Source organism: Nomascus leucogenys, chromosome 17 (assembly GCF_006542625.1).
Source record: "Nomascus leucogenys isolate Asia chromosome 17, Asia_NLE_v1, whole genome shotgun sequence".
NCBI classification, from domain to species: Eukaryota; Metazoa; Chordata; class Mammalia; order Primates; family Hylobatidae; genus Nomascus; species Nomascus leucogenys.
The window spans coordinates 18,719,655-18,733,307 of NC_044397.1; the positions used below are offsets into that span (position 1 = coordinate 18,719,655).

Here is a 13,653-nt window from a genome sequence, read left to right on the forward strand (position 1 = left end):
GAGACCAACAGGCTTATCTCCCACCTCCTGTTCCCACAGCCCCTACTTATCATCAGAAAATCCGGAATTCTTCGTAAGACTGGATGGAACCCTCACATACAATGATGCAGCCGTTTTGGAAAACAGTTTGGCAGTCATTCAAAAGGTTAAGTGCAGAGTTACTACATGGCCCTGCAGTTCTACTCCTATGGGAATATATGTTCACACAAAAACCTGTACACGAATACTCATAGTAACGCCATTTGTACTAGCTAAAGGTACATCAAATGAAGACAACAAAATGTTCTTTGCCCACACAATGGAATATTATTGGGCAGTAGAAAGGAATGAAGTATTGATTCATGCTACAACATGGATGAAGCTTTAAAACATTCTGCTAAGTGAAAGAAGCTGGTCACAAAGGATCTGTATGATTCTATTCATATGTCATGCCCAGAATAGCCAAATCTTTCAGAAAGTATAAATGGTTGCCAGGGGCTGGGGGTTATGCAGGCTATGCAGGCCTGTGGGGTAATGGTAAAGGATATGTGACTTCTTTCTAGAGTGAGCAAATGTTCTAAAATTAAGTTGTAGGGATGGTTGTACGACTCTATGAATATATTTAAAATTAGTCTATTGTATGCTTTAAATGGGTGAACTGTATCGATGTGAATTATACCTAAACAAAACTGCTTAAAAAAAAATTAAAAGGCTAGGCGCGGTGGCTCACACCTGTAACTCTTGCACTTAGGCCAACGCAGAAGGATCACTTGAGCCCAGGAGTTTGAGACAAGCCCGGGCAACACGGTGAAGACCTTGTCTCTATAAAAAAAATAAACAAAGAGGCCGGGCGCGGTGGCTCATGCCTGTAATCCCAGCACTTTGGGAGGCCGAGGCGGGTGGATCATGAGGTCAGGAGTTCGAGACCAGCCTGGCCAAGATGGTGAAACCCCGTCTCTACTAAAAAAAATACAAAAATTAGCCGGGCACAGTGGTGGGCGCCTGTAATCCCAGCTACTTGGGAGGCTGAGGCAGGAGAATCACTTGAACCCGGGAGGCGGAGTCTGCAGTGAGCCGAGATCACGCCACTGTACTCCAGCCTAGGCAACAGAGCAAGACTCCGTCTCAAAAAATAAATAAATAAAAATAAACAACGCTGGGCGCAGTGATGTGCGCCTGAAGTCTAAGCTACTCAGGAGGCTGAGGTGGGAGGATCACTTGAGCCCAGGAGGTAAAGGTTGCAGTGAGCCAAGATCACACCACTGCATTCAAGCCTGGGCAACAGGGTGAAACCCTGTCTCAAAAAAAAGAAAATACTGCCTATTCTGTTACATTTTGGTCCAAAATCACTCCCTTGATTCTAGTGTTCCTTGGTTGCCTTAAAGCGGCTTTTAGCAAGACCACAGAGATAAGAAACATTTTACATCAGTAAGAGAAGGGGTAGTGGAAGACATGCAGGCAAGAATCTACAACTCTCCCCTCTTCTTAGCCCGGGGCCATAGCCCTGACAGTCCCAGGAGCCCAGTTCCATCACTGCGTCATGATGGGGTGATACAGATAGACCATCCTTCTGTCTCAAACGCCTTCTGCATCTAAGAAATTCTGTTCAAAAGATGGTTTATGGTGAGAGATACTGCCATCTAAAGGCATACCGCAAAAGCATTTATACTACTATAAAAATAATCCAATTCCTAGCCAGCTACATGGGTGTACTACATCTTAAACTAGACTGTTATCAAATAAGCTAATAATACTTTACAAATAAGAATGGTATTTCAAACTTTAGGAACCATCGTTTTTAAATGATTCATGTAGTATTTAATCACATGGCGGTCTTCATAATTTAACCCTGTCATAAAGGGAACTTTTACAAAGATTAAAATGGAATGGTTACAGGGGGAAGGGAACATATAATTGCAATCTAAGTGTGGGATGTAGGCTATTCAACAGTATCCAGACTTTATCTACAACACACACACACACACACACACACACACACACACACATATATATCCACATATAAATATGCGTAGGGAAAAGACTTGTGGGGGTTTGGGGGTGGAGCTAAACTATTTGCTGTGTAAGAGACATAAACTAGAAAAAAGGGCCTGAATAGGACAGATACAAACGGAATCAATTAGCTGGGCATGGTGGCGTCTGCCTGTAGTCCCAGCTACTCAGGAGGCTGAGGTAGGAGGGTCTCGTGAGCCCAGGAGTTGGAGGCTGCAGTAAGCCGTGACTGCACCACTGCACTCCAGCCAAGGTGACAGAGCAAGACCCTGTCTCAAAGAAAAAAGAAAAAAAAAAAAAAGGAACCAGAACAAAGACAAGAACGCAAAGACAAGAACCATATACACTTTTGGTTTGCCACCTACTCCCTAAGGTAAAATGAACTGCTGACATCTTTTCCCTTCATCTGCCCTCGTCCATTTGAAGGACCTGGGGAGGTAAAGCTCTTTGTTATTATTGCCTGATAATTTGCCTAATGAGCAGGCATGGCCACTGTTCAAGAAGTGCCTATATTTCTGCTCCCCTTAACTCTTCAGGGTACAGTAACAGCAAATCTAAAGAGATCTATTTCCAGGCTCCAATCTACCTACCCAACAGAGTCTTCAAAAATATTCTCTAATAGTAAGAACTTTATTAAAATGTGGGCTATTTCATTAATGTATGATGGTTATTGTAAATGTCTGGATCCTGGAACCCAGTGTCACCCAGAGCCTTCAGAAAGCAACCACGTGCCTGCCTGTTTCACTGTCTTAGAACGGTTCTATTCAGATCCAACCCCTAACTCATAGACTCAACCCCGAGGAGCCAGGGTGCTCAACGCAGGGACTCATGAGTTGGGCAGACCTAGGTTCAAATACTGTACCCAGGCCTGGCACGGTGGCTCACGCCTGTAATCCCAGCACTTTGGGAGGCTGAGGCGGGTGGATTGCCTTGCGAGTTCCAGACCAGCCTGGGTAACATAGTGAAACCCCATCTTTACTTAAAAAAAAAAAAAAAATTAGCTGGGTGTGGTGGCATGTGCCTGTAGTCCCAGCTACTTGGGAGGCTGAGGTATGAGAATCGCTTGAACCCGGGAGACAGAGGTTGCAGTGAGGTGATATCGCACCACTGCACTCCAGCCCGGGCGACAAAGTGAGACTCTGTCTCAAACAAAACAAAACAAAACAAAACAAAACAAAACAAAACAAAACAAAACAAAACTGTACCCCTCCCTCCTCATGTCCCCTAACTGAGGCCTTACTATGTCCCAGACCCTAAAGGTGAGCAAACGAACCTCTTGCTACAAGGGGAAAAGCCACGCACAAAGACCAGGCCCACCTGGTTCTCAGGCACAGTAAATCATAGTAATGTCACATACCAAAGGAGACCTAGAATATACCAAAGTAAGTAAAACATATATTCAGTGGTCACACAAGGCAAAGCATGCACATACGTTAATTCACTCATTCCTAATAACTCTGGGAGAAAAGTACAATTTCCCTCATTTTTAGGTCAGGAAACTGAGGTTCAAATAAGTTGTTCTTATCTGAACTTGGCCCACACATGACAAAGCAGGAAGGAATTCATACCCTGGTCTACGCAGTTTTGAAGCCCACGCACTGAATCACCATTGAGCACTTATACAACTATGAAATCTGGATTAAACATGCAATTCTAGAAAAAGCCCAGGCACTGGGAACTTCCACCACCCAGTCATCAACATCCATGGACGCTGGCTGCAGAGGCAGCAAATAGTTTATGCATCCTACTTGTCTCTGATCTTCCCTAACTTTTACTAGAGGAAATATTAAGTGAATATAAACAACTGTTCTCCTGCATGATCCTTGTATTTAAATTGCTTTTCACAAACAGCTGAACCTCAAGTGCTGTAAAACAAGATAAATTTATAGCCATAGGTTTTATTGTCCCCCACAATCACTCATTAGAGAATTTGTGCCTACCTTGCATTAAGCAGAGCAGATGATACATGTTTGCCTCCACTCCCTCTCAAAACACCATTAAAGTTGTAGCAAAAAGATTAGAGAGAGACCAGTGGGGAAAGTAGAAAGAGCCACTGGCCAGAAACCAAGCCTCTGAAGGTAGGAAACAGATTGCCAAGGAGCAGTGGAGCAGGCAGAGCAGAAAGGTTAGTGTTGGGTGGGGGTGGGGGGAGGGGGAGTGATGAGGGCTCAGCCCAGGCCAGCCCCTCGGTGACAGCAGGCCCATCGGAAGGCAGGGGCACGGGTGACATCCAGTAGTGTGGCTGGTTGAAAACTACTGAAGGAAAAGTGAGACCCCCATTCCAGAATTTAAGCCTGGAGGCTTACTTCCTCATCCTGGAGGCCAAGTTTATTCTCTGAAAAGGCTCAATTCTGAGACCATGGAGAGAGATTCAAGAGCTAAACTCATGAGTGCTGTTTTCTTTTCGTGTTTTTTTAAACTTGTAACTGCTAAGGAAAAAGGAGATTAAGAAATATTCTACATGCAGACTAATGGGCCCGAGACATATCTCCCACCCCCAGCCCACAGCTATGAGATCTGACAGCCAAGCTTATAGGCCACGGCAGGAAGAGATGGAAGGATTCCTCTCTGGTGATGCTCATCAAGAGAAGGCCTAAAGATAATCATAGTTGGGGACCCCCCTACCCCAAGAAAGGTAGATCCCTGACCATCATGCTGCAGCACAGCTTGCCCTCAATGTACCCCTTTCAATCAGCTTTTTCATACAAATAAGGAGCCAAGGACCACCAGGCAGGCGAGGAAAGACCTACGCTGAAAGACAGCAACTGACACAGGTTAAGAAAGGAACTCTGAGTTGGGCACGGTGGTGCACGCCTGTAGTCCCAGCTACTTGGGAGGACTGCCTGAGCCCAGGAGTTCGAGGCTGCAATGAGCTATGATTGTGCCAACCCTGTCTCTTTAAAAAAACAAACTAAGGAATGAGAGAAAAGAAGAAACGCCCTATAGAAAGAAAAGCAATACTGCCTCTATTACACAAAAGGATACTGGGACAAAGGACACTTGGAGCCCATGATGTGGGCAGCTAAGCAGGCTGCGGCTACAGAATAACTGCAGGCCACACAGTCAGGAGCCATCACAGTCACCAAGTGCCGATCACATATGACCACCTATTAAACCACAATGACACTAATCGCTGTGCCATCTATACAGAACACTCCCCCACATAAAGCAGCCACAGTCCTTATCAACAGAGATCCAGACTGAAAAATCCATCTCCCCAAGCACCTACTCAGGGAAAACTACTGCCCAGCACCTTTCCCCTCACGACTTTTTGTTTAAAACAAAACATTCAAGCATAAACTACTTTTAACTTCCCCCTTTTACTTAAACCAAGTGTTACAAGGTTAATCTCCCCAAATTAACCACAACGTAATACTACATAGTAATTACCCAGAAAGCACGATATTCCAGCTATTGGGTATGTTTTAAGGCAGGAGGCTCTTAAAAACAAGACAAGACTTGTCTGTGGATAAAAACATAAAATAAACAAAAACAACAACAACAACAACAAGGAAAGACCGTCCGGTATTAGCTGACAACCAGCTCCTCTAGGAGCTGGCATGTCTCCAGGGCTGGGCTCCCAGTCCCCCCCGGCACTGGTATCCTGCTGCTGCCGCTTTTCCAGCTGTAATGTGCACAGGCTTCAAATGTAGATTCTGATGTTCAAGGTGTGGGCTGGGACCACAGATGACACTTTGGTAGCACGAATGGGGTCTCTAGGGAAGACCACTGTTTACCACCCACTCCAGTCAGGTTCAAGTGAAGTGCAGTGGCTGTGAGTGGAGCATCAACGTGTTCAGTTTACAAGATTTAAGATAAATGGGCATTATCCTCCATCATAAATTAAAGCTACTTCATCTGAACTCTAGATCCTTCTCCTCATTCCAATTTCCCCAAGCCACTGCCCCTCCCCTCACAATCTCCACTATGTGATGCAGGAGAAGGTGGATCTCAAAGTTATAAAGGACTCTTAAAATTAAAAACAACAAAGTGCCAAAAATAAGTTACACAGCCATAAACCCAAAGGTACCAAGTTTGCAGCTTGCAAAAGAAAAAAAAAAAAAAACCCAAGCACCTGTCAGCTTCTTTAATTGTGCAGCAGGGCCTGTGTCAATCTGGAAGGATGCGGCCAGAACCCTCCCTTAATCACTCCACTCTGCAGCCCAGAAGGTACAGCACTCTCCCCATTCAGAATTCTGCCTTTACATAAATCTCCAAATAGACTTTCCCAGCGGCCAGTTTTCCTGCTTTTTGACATTTTAATCACACAGCTGACTATTTTGCTGCTTAGAAACTGCCACATAAGGAATATTTTTTAAAAGGGATAGTAGAAATAAACCAAACCCAGCTTTATCTCGAGGCAGTGAAAGGGAGAAGGGCAGGGATTACCTTTCATTTCTGAGTGTTTCGGTTAAAGATAATTATATATTTATATGAAAGCAATATTTGGGACACAGAACACCTGAGGCTACTTATTGCATTTAAAGTGGATCTTACATTTTTCATGATATCTGGAGACTGTGAAAAGTGACATTGCACGTTATCAATCATTTTAGGGATTTTTTCGCATCCTGAACTTTCAAAGTAAAGGTTCCTGCCAATTTTATCTGATCTAGGTTTTCATTCCACAGTGGGAAATTTCACAAGATGAGGAAAATAAAGAGATGAGTAAGAGAATATTTTGGGGGCAGGGGGAACCTTTATCACTAAGGCAAATTGCATTAAATAGCCAATTCCTAATGGCAAACTGTGGTAAACTACCAGATGAGTCTTAGATTTTAAGGAGCAAGACATCCAGACAGAGCTTCTACAGTCTCATCCCTTTTCCTCTAGTACCCACACCCCCCGCCCCCAACAAAAGAGTGCTTGGTCAGGGAGGAGAATGAGGCAACATGCAATTAGGGACTGAAAAAAGATGATGACTTGGCCTACCCAAGCCTGCCGCATAAAGGGAGTCTTTATAACAGGAACATGGGCTGGCTCCCTGTGGTTTTGTCCCTTGCCCGAGTTGAGGCATGGCTGGGGGACAGAAGGCACCGCCCAAAGACACCATCTTACAGGGCAAGAGCCTCTTGGGAAGATTCACTCTGGGGGAAGGAGACAGAAAATGAACTGACCAAGGTGGAAAACCTTGGCGAAAGAGGAGGGCAATTTCAAACACAGCCTGGCATCCATCCCTTGGATATCTCCCATGAGAGGCAGAAGTGGATTAAGTAACTAGACTGCTGACAGCTCTCCTCCAGGGAATGACAAAATTCAGCACCAGGCCCCCCCCCCCAACTCCCAGGATACAGGGTGTGGATGAAGGACAAGGCACCTGGAAACAGAAATGCACCAGCTGTCCCAGCAGACACCCTCTAGGTACTTCCAGAAGCATCCAGGAACACTTTTACAAGGGCCTGGGGCCTTGTATAAAAAGGTAGTGGCAAAAGATCAGTGCAATTTGAGTTATTACTACTGGGACCTCATCCTAATCCAAAGACAAGTGAGATCTAGGGAAATTCAGACTGCAATTCTAGGGAAGAAAAAAACAGAAGAGAAAAAAATGTGTCACCTGGTGATGGTGAAGAAAACACAAAAGTCACCTAGCACCACTCTTAATAAGCCTCCTTTTATTTATTTCAAATACCTTGTTTGCAAGGATCCACTGAGAAAGGACGGACAGCCTTTATTCATTGGTGCAACGCCTAAGACATTGTGAGGATGTAAATGTTCACAATCTAGTAGGAAAACAGTATATCAAAATGGAGCCATGCTCCTTTTTTCCAAATTGTATTCTAAGTTCCAGGATACATGTGCAAAATGTGCAGGTTTGTTACATAGGTAAACATGGCAATGGTGGTTTGCTGTACCTATCAACCCATCACCTAGGTATTAAGCCCCGCATACATTAGCTACTTATCCTGATGCTCTCCCTCCCCCTGTGCCCTGACAGGCCCCGGTATGTGTTGTTCTTCTCCATGTGTCCATGTGTTCTTATTACTTCATCCATGTCCCTGCAAAGGACATGATCTTGTTCCTTTTTGTGGCTGCATAGTATTCTATGGTGTATATATACTACACTTCCTTTAGTTTATCATTGATGGGCATTTGGGTTGATTCCACATCTTTACTATTGTGAATAGTGCCACAATAAACATATGTGTGCACGTCTTTACAGAATGATTTATGTTCTTTTGGGTATATACCTCGTAATGGGATTGTTAGGTCAAATGGTATTTCTGGTTCTAGATCCTTGAGGAATTGCCACACTGTCTTCCATGATAGTTCAATTAATTTACATTCCCAGCAACAGTGTAAAAGAGGTCCTGCTCCTCCACAGCCTCACCAGCATCTGTTTCTTGGCTTTTTAATAATCGCCATTCTGACTGACATGAGATGGTATCTCATTGTGGTTCTGATTTGCATTTCTCTAATGATCAGTGATGTTGAGCTTTTTTTCATGTTTGTTGGCCACATAAATGTCTTCTTTTGAGAAGTGTCTGTTCATGTCCTTTGCCCAGTTTTTGATGGGATTTTTTTGTAGCCATGCTCCTTTCAATAAGGTATCATTAAAATAAATGTTAACACTTTCAAGTCCCAGTTTGTAGTCTACATGTTTATAGTATCATGAGTACAATAAGCTCCTAGTACAACAAAGTAACTTGAGTAACATTTCCGCTTTCTTCCAGTGCAATCTGTCATGCTGTTCTCACACTGTACTAAAATTGTTATATATGAAAGCATAGAAATGCATTAATTCATTTTATTTACTCAACAAATATCTGTGACACATCCACTGCATACCAGGCACAAGGGTGAGAACCACAGACATGACTGAGCTCTCTTGATGCTCTCGGTTAAGATGGCAAGAGTCTACTATATCATTTGAATTTTATTTCAAAACACTTCAACATGAGCTGGGATATGTCCAGTGGCTGTAAGCAACTGCCTAAAGGCAATAGGTTGTCTTAATCTGGAAGACAGGCTCCAAGAGTAGTTAACCAGCTTTTAATCAAAAAGCCACACTCAAGAGACACTATTGCAAGCCAGTCTGCTAGCTATCCTTATTACCAGCCAACAGCAGGTTATGTTAATTAGTATACTTTAGGTCAGAAATGGGCTTTCACATTGGTTGAATTACTGACTTTGTTAATTACTATTACAGCTGTTGGAACATTTTCAGTGGTGAAAATGATGATATTTGAGGTAAGGGGGTTGACTGGAAATGTCAGAAACACTCTGCCTGTGTGTGACCCAAGTATAAAAATCTAGCAGGCCAGATTGTAATAACCCTCAGAAATGTAAGGCTCAGGGTTAAGAATGGTGCCCTAGGTTTGATAAGTAAATGGCCCCAGGTCCAGCTGCTGAATCCCAGCAATTGTTAGGTCCCTGATGTAAAATGGCAGGAAAACCTGAATTCTGCCTTTGGTGGGCCAAATTCTAAAGATGTCATTCCAAGATTCTCATCCCCTCATTACTGAATCAAACACAATCTGGGTACGGCCATGTAGGGACTCTGTAGATGGAATTAAGAATACTAATTAGATGACCTTAAAATAGATTATCCTGGATTATCTGGGTAGGCTTGCTATAATCACACAGACCCTCAAAAGCAGAAGTGAGATAACACAGGAGGAAGGGTCAGAGTGAGAAGGAAGCCACCTTTCTGGCATTGAAGATGAAGGAAGGGAACCACAAACAGGAATGCAGGCAGCCTCTAAAGTTGAGAAGAATCCTCAGCTGACAGCCAGTAAAGAAATGGAGACCTAGGCCAGGTGCAATAGCTCATGCCTGTAATCCCAGCACTTTGGGAGACCGAGGCAGGTGGATCACCTTAGGTCAGGAGTTCGAGACCAGCCTGACCAACATGGTGAAAGCCCATCTCTACTAAAAATACAAAAATTAGCTGGGCGTGGTGGTGGGCACCTGTACTCCCAGCTACTCAGGAGGCTGAGGCAGGAGAATTGCTTGAACCCAGGAGTTGGAGGTTGCAGTGAGCCAAGACCATGCCACTGAACTCCAGCCTGAGCAACAGAGTAAGACTCTGTCAAAAAAGGAAGGAAAGAAGGAAGGAAGGAAGGAAGGAAGGAAGGAAGGAAGGAAGGAGGAGGCAGGCAGGCAGGCAGGCAGGCAGGCAGGCGGGCAGGCGGGTGGTGGGGGGATGGGGGATGGGAGGGGAGGGGGGAGGGGGAGGGGGAGGGGGAGGGGGAGGGGGGAGGGGGAGGGGAGGGGGAGGGGGGAGGGGAGGGGGGAGGGGAGGGGGAGGGGAGGGGAGGGGGAGGGGAGGGGAGGGGAGGGGAGGGGAGGGGGGGGAGGGGAGGGGGAAGGGGAGGGGGAGGGGAGGGGGAGGGGAGGGGGATGGGAGGGGGACGGGAGGGGACGGGAGGGGGAGGGGAGGGGACGGGAGGGGACGGGAGGGGGACGGGAGGGGGACGGGAGGGGGACGGGAGGGGGACGGGAGGGAGGAAAGGAATGGGGACCTCAATCCTACAGCCACATGGAACTGAAGTCTGCCCTCCTGAATGAGCCTGGAAGTGGTTCATCCCCTGAGCCTTAACAGAACACCACCCTGCTACCGTCTCGATTTTGGCCTAAGGAAACCTAGAGAAGAGAGCCAGATGTGCCTGGACTTCTGTCCTAAAGAATTGTGAGATAATAGATTTAAGATAAGCTTGTAGTAATTTCTCAGGGCAGCAATAAAACACTGACACAATGTCTATGAAACACTGTCTCATGTGCTACAGGTAAACACCAAATGCAAGCTGCTGTCGGAGGAGACTCCTGAAAAGGACAAAGCTGGAGCCTCACCAGGCGTATAAAGCAGGTTGTGTGGCTGCGCTGTGACAGCCTACTAATAAATCTGTATGGGCAGAACTCCACCTAAGCCTTATTTTCATTCATGCCTGGTTGTGAGCTCACAAGGAGGAAATCTCTAGCTCTTACTTCCTCTGACTTTTGGTAGTAATTATAATGTGCCGTAAAGAATCTGATACCAGCTGGGCATGGTGGCTCACACCTGTAATCCCAGCACTTTGTGAGACTGAGGTGGGAGGATCACTTGAGCCCAGGAGTTCAGGACCAGCCTGGGAAACATGGTGAAACCCCGTCTCTGCAAAAAAATACAAAAATTAGCTGGGCATGGTGGTGCGTGCCTGTACTTGGTGAGGGGGGTGGGGGGTGGGGAGAGCTGAGGCAGGAGGACCGCACAAGTCGAGGCTGCAGTGAGTCATGTTCATGCTACTGTACTCCAGTCTGGGTGACAAAATGAGGCCCTGTCTCAAAAAAAAAAAAAAAAATGCAGCTTATTTCCTTACTTTTGCAGGAATGGTTAAGCAAATAGTTACAATTGAACAACCACAAACTTTGATTTAAAGATATCCCTGGAAGAAAGATCAATCTTCCTAGAATGGCTAATTTCAGAGTTTGTCTAAGGAACTCAGGAAGTAGGCCTTAAGCCACAGGGCTCTTCTGTTGTTTGCACAAGCAGGAAATGAGCCCTCCACTGCATGAAGTAACTGACTCCAAAACGAAGGCAGGATCCTTGAGAATTGTCTTTCCCTGTGGGTTCAGACCAGCCCCTGGACCAACAGCAACAGCATCACCTGTGAACTTGTTAGACATGCAAATTCTCAGCCCCTCCCCAGACCACAGATTGATTCCGATGCCCCAGTCAGGCTTGTTTTTTGTTTTTGAGACAAAATCTCATTCTGTCGGCCAGGGTGGAGTGCAGTGGCGGGCTCTCAGCTCACTGCAACCTCTGCCTCCCAGGTTCAAGTGATTCTTGTGCCTCAGCCTCCTACAGACAGGCACCACCACACCTGGCTAATTTTTGTATTTTTAGTAGAGACAGGGTTTCACTATGTTGGCCAGGCTGGTCTCGAACACCTGACCTCAAATGATCCGCCTGCCTCAGCTTCCCAAAGTGCTGGGATTACAGGTGTAAGCCACCTCACCTGGCCTCCCACTCAAGTTTGAAACCCACTGGCATGGCCTGTCTGGAGTAGCTATGCAAGACCTTGCCCACAGCCCAAGAAAGCTCAAAATTCAAGTATGAAGACAAAACAGTATGATGTTAAATGACTTGGGAAAAACAGCAGCGAGAGGGAGGAAGGCAGCGATTGAGCTGTACTTGAGGCTGTGGGCACGAGGGAGGACTGGCGTCACTGAATGGGACCACAGAGGCGGGAGGCAGTGGGTTTTACTCTTTCCATTTCCTAAACGAAGTAAAAGCAGCTGGAGGAAGAGAACTTTGTCTCTGTTTAGCTTCTTTACAGTGTTTAGCACAGAGCTATGCACTCAGGTGGGGCACAAATATGTATTTCAATAAGAAAAAGTTTCTTTCTGCTTTTTAAGTAAATTATACTCATTTGCTATAAACTAGTAACTTCTAAGAAATCCTGTAATTTGGGAGTGTCTTCTCCAATATTTACTCAGTACAGTGGCTACCATAGAATTCCATTTCATTTCTGTCAGGGCAGGAGATTTGGAAGTAAGGGGAGGACTGTGAGAAGGGAGGTGTGGGGAGGTGTTGGAGGGGTTGAGGTGGGGTGAGGGGAGCGTGGGTCCCAGTCCCTTGAAAGGTTCCACTGATTAGAAGGTGCTCCGTGACCCCTCCCTAACCAGCCAGGAGAGGGTGAAGGCAGAGCAGTCCTATGTCTCACTCAATAGCACTCTCTCTTTCCATCCTCCACAGTGACCGGGTCAAGACTATCCCAGCCTTCTCCAACAAATCTAATGCACGCACATACACACTCCACCCTTCGCCCTATACAGAAAAAAATCACCATCGGAAGGAAGCACCTGAAGGAAACTCTCCAGCCCCATCCTCACACCCACCTGCCCTGGCATGCATCTGTGTACATCCACACACAGCGAATCCTCTACCTGCACTCATGGGCCAAGATCAGGGTGCAGAGATCAAGGGCAAGAACAGGGAACAGAGATGCAGAACGCAATCGTCTCTAGAGAAATACCTGTAAGCACTGTTGCTCTTAATAGGATTTATGAGTTTAATCACATTAGGTCCAAAGATTAGCTATGGATCATAGTTTCAACCTGACTAGGTTGCACTGAGACTATTAAAAGGGCCAGCTTGGACAATAAGCTACCACTGCACACCTTTTAGGATGGCTAAAACTTAAAAAACAAAATATAAAAACTGCTGGTGAAGATGCAAAGTAACTGAAACCCCCATACTGTTGGTGAAAATGCAAAATGGTAGAACCACTTTGGAAAACAGTATTACTCTGCAAAAAAAAAAAAAAAGAGAAAGAATTGATACCCACTACAACATGAATGAATCAACTGCATTAGGCTAAGCGAAAGAAGCCAGACTCAAAAGGTTATATACAATTCTAAACAAGACATTCTGAAAAGGCAAAACTATAGATTTGGAGAACAGTTCAGGGGTTGTCAGGAGTTGGGTGTTGACTACAAAGGAGCAGCATGAGGGAATATTTTGGGGTGAAAGAACCGGTATCTTTGTGGTAGTTACACAACAGTGCATTTGACAGTCACAGATCTGCACAATGAGAAAAAAAAGTTCATTTTTGCTCTATGTTAATTTTAAAAAACACATTAAAAATTTTTTTTAGTTAGAAAAGAGGGTCCCGGCCACTTCAATGATAATATTGATACCCAGTTGTAGGAAGTCCCCAAGTCTCAAATCCTGGGTAAACATCT

At 45.3% G+C, this 13,653-nt stretch overlaps 1 protein-coding gene across 6 annotated transcripts in view; it reads right to left on the reverse strand.

The window, feature by feature from the left end:
• TANC1 (tetratricopeptide repeat, ankyrin repeat and coiled-coil containing 1) overlaps positions 1–13,653 on the reverse strand; it is a 263,097-nt gene that overhangs the window by 97,228 nt on the left and 152,216 nt on the right. The window lies entirely within an intron of this gene.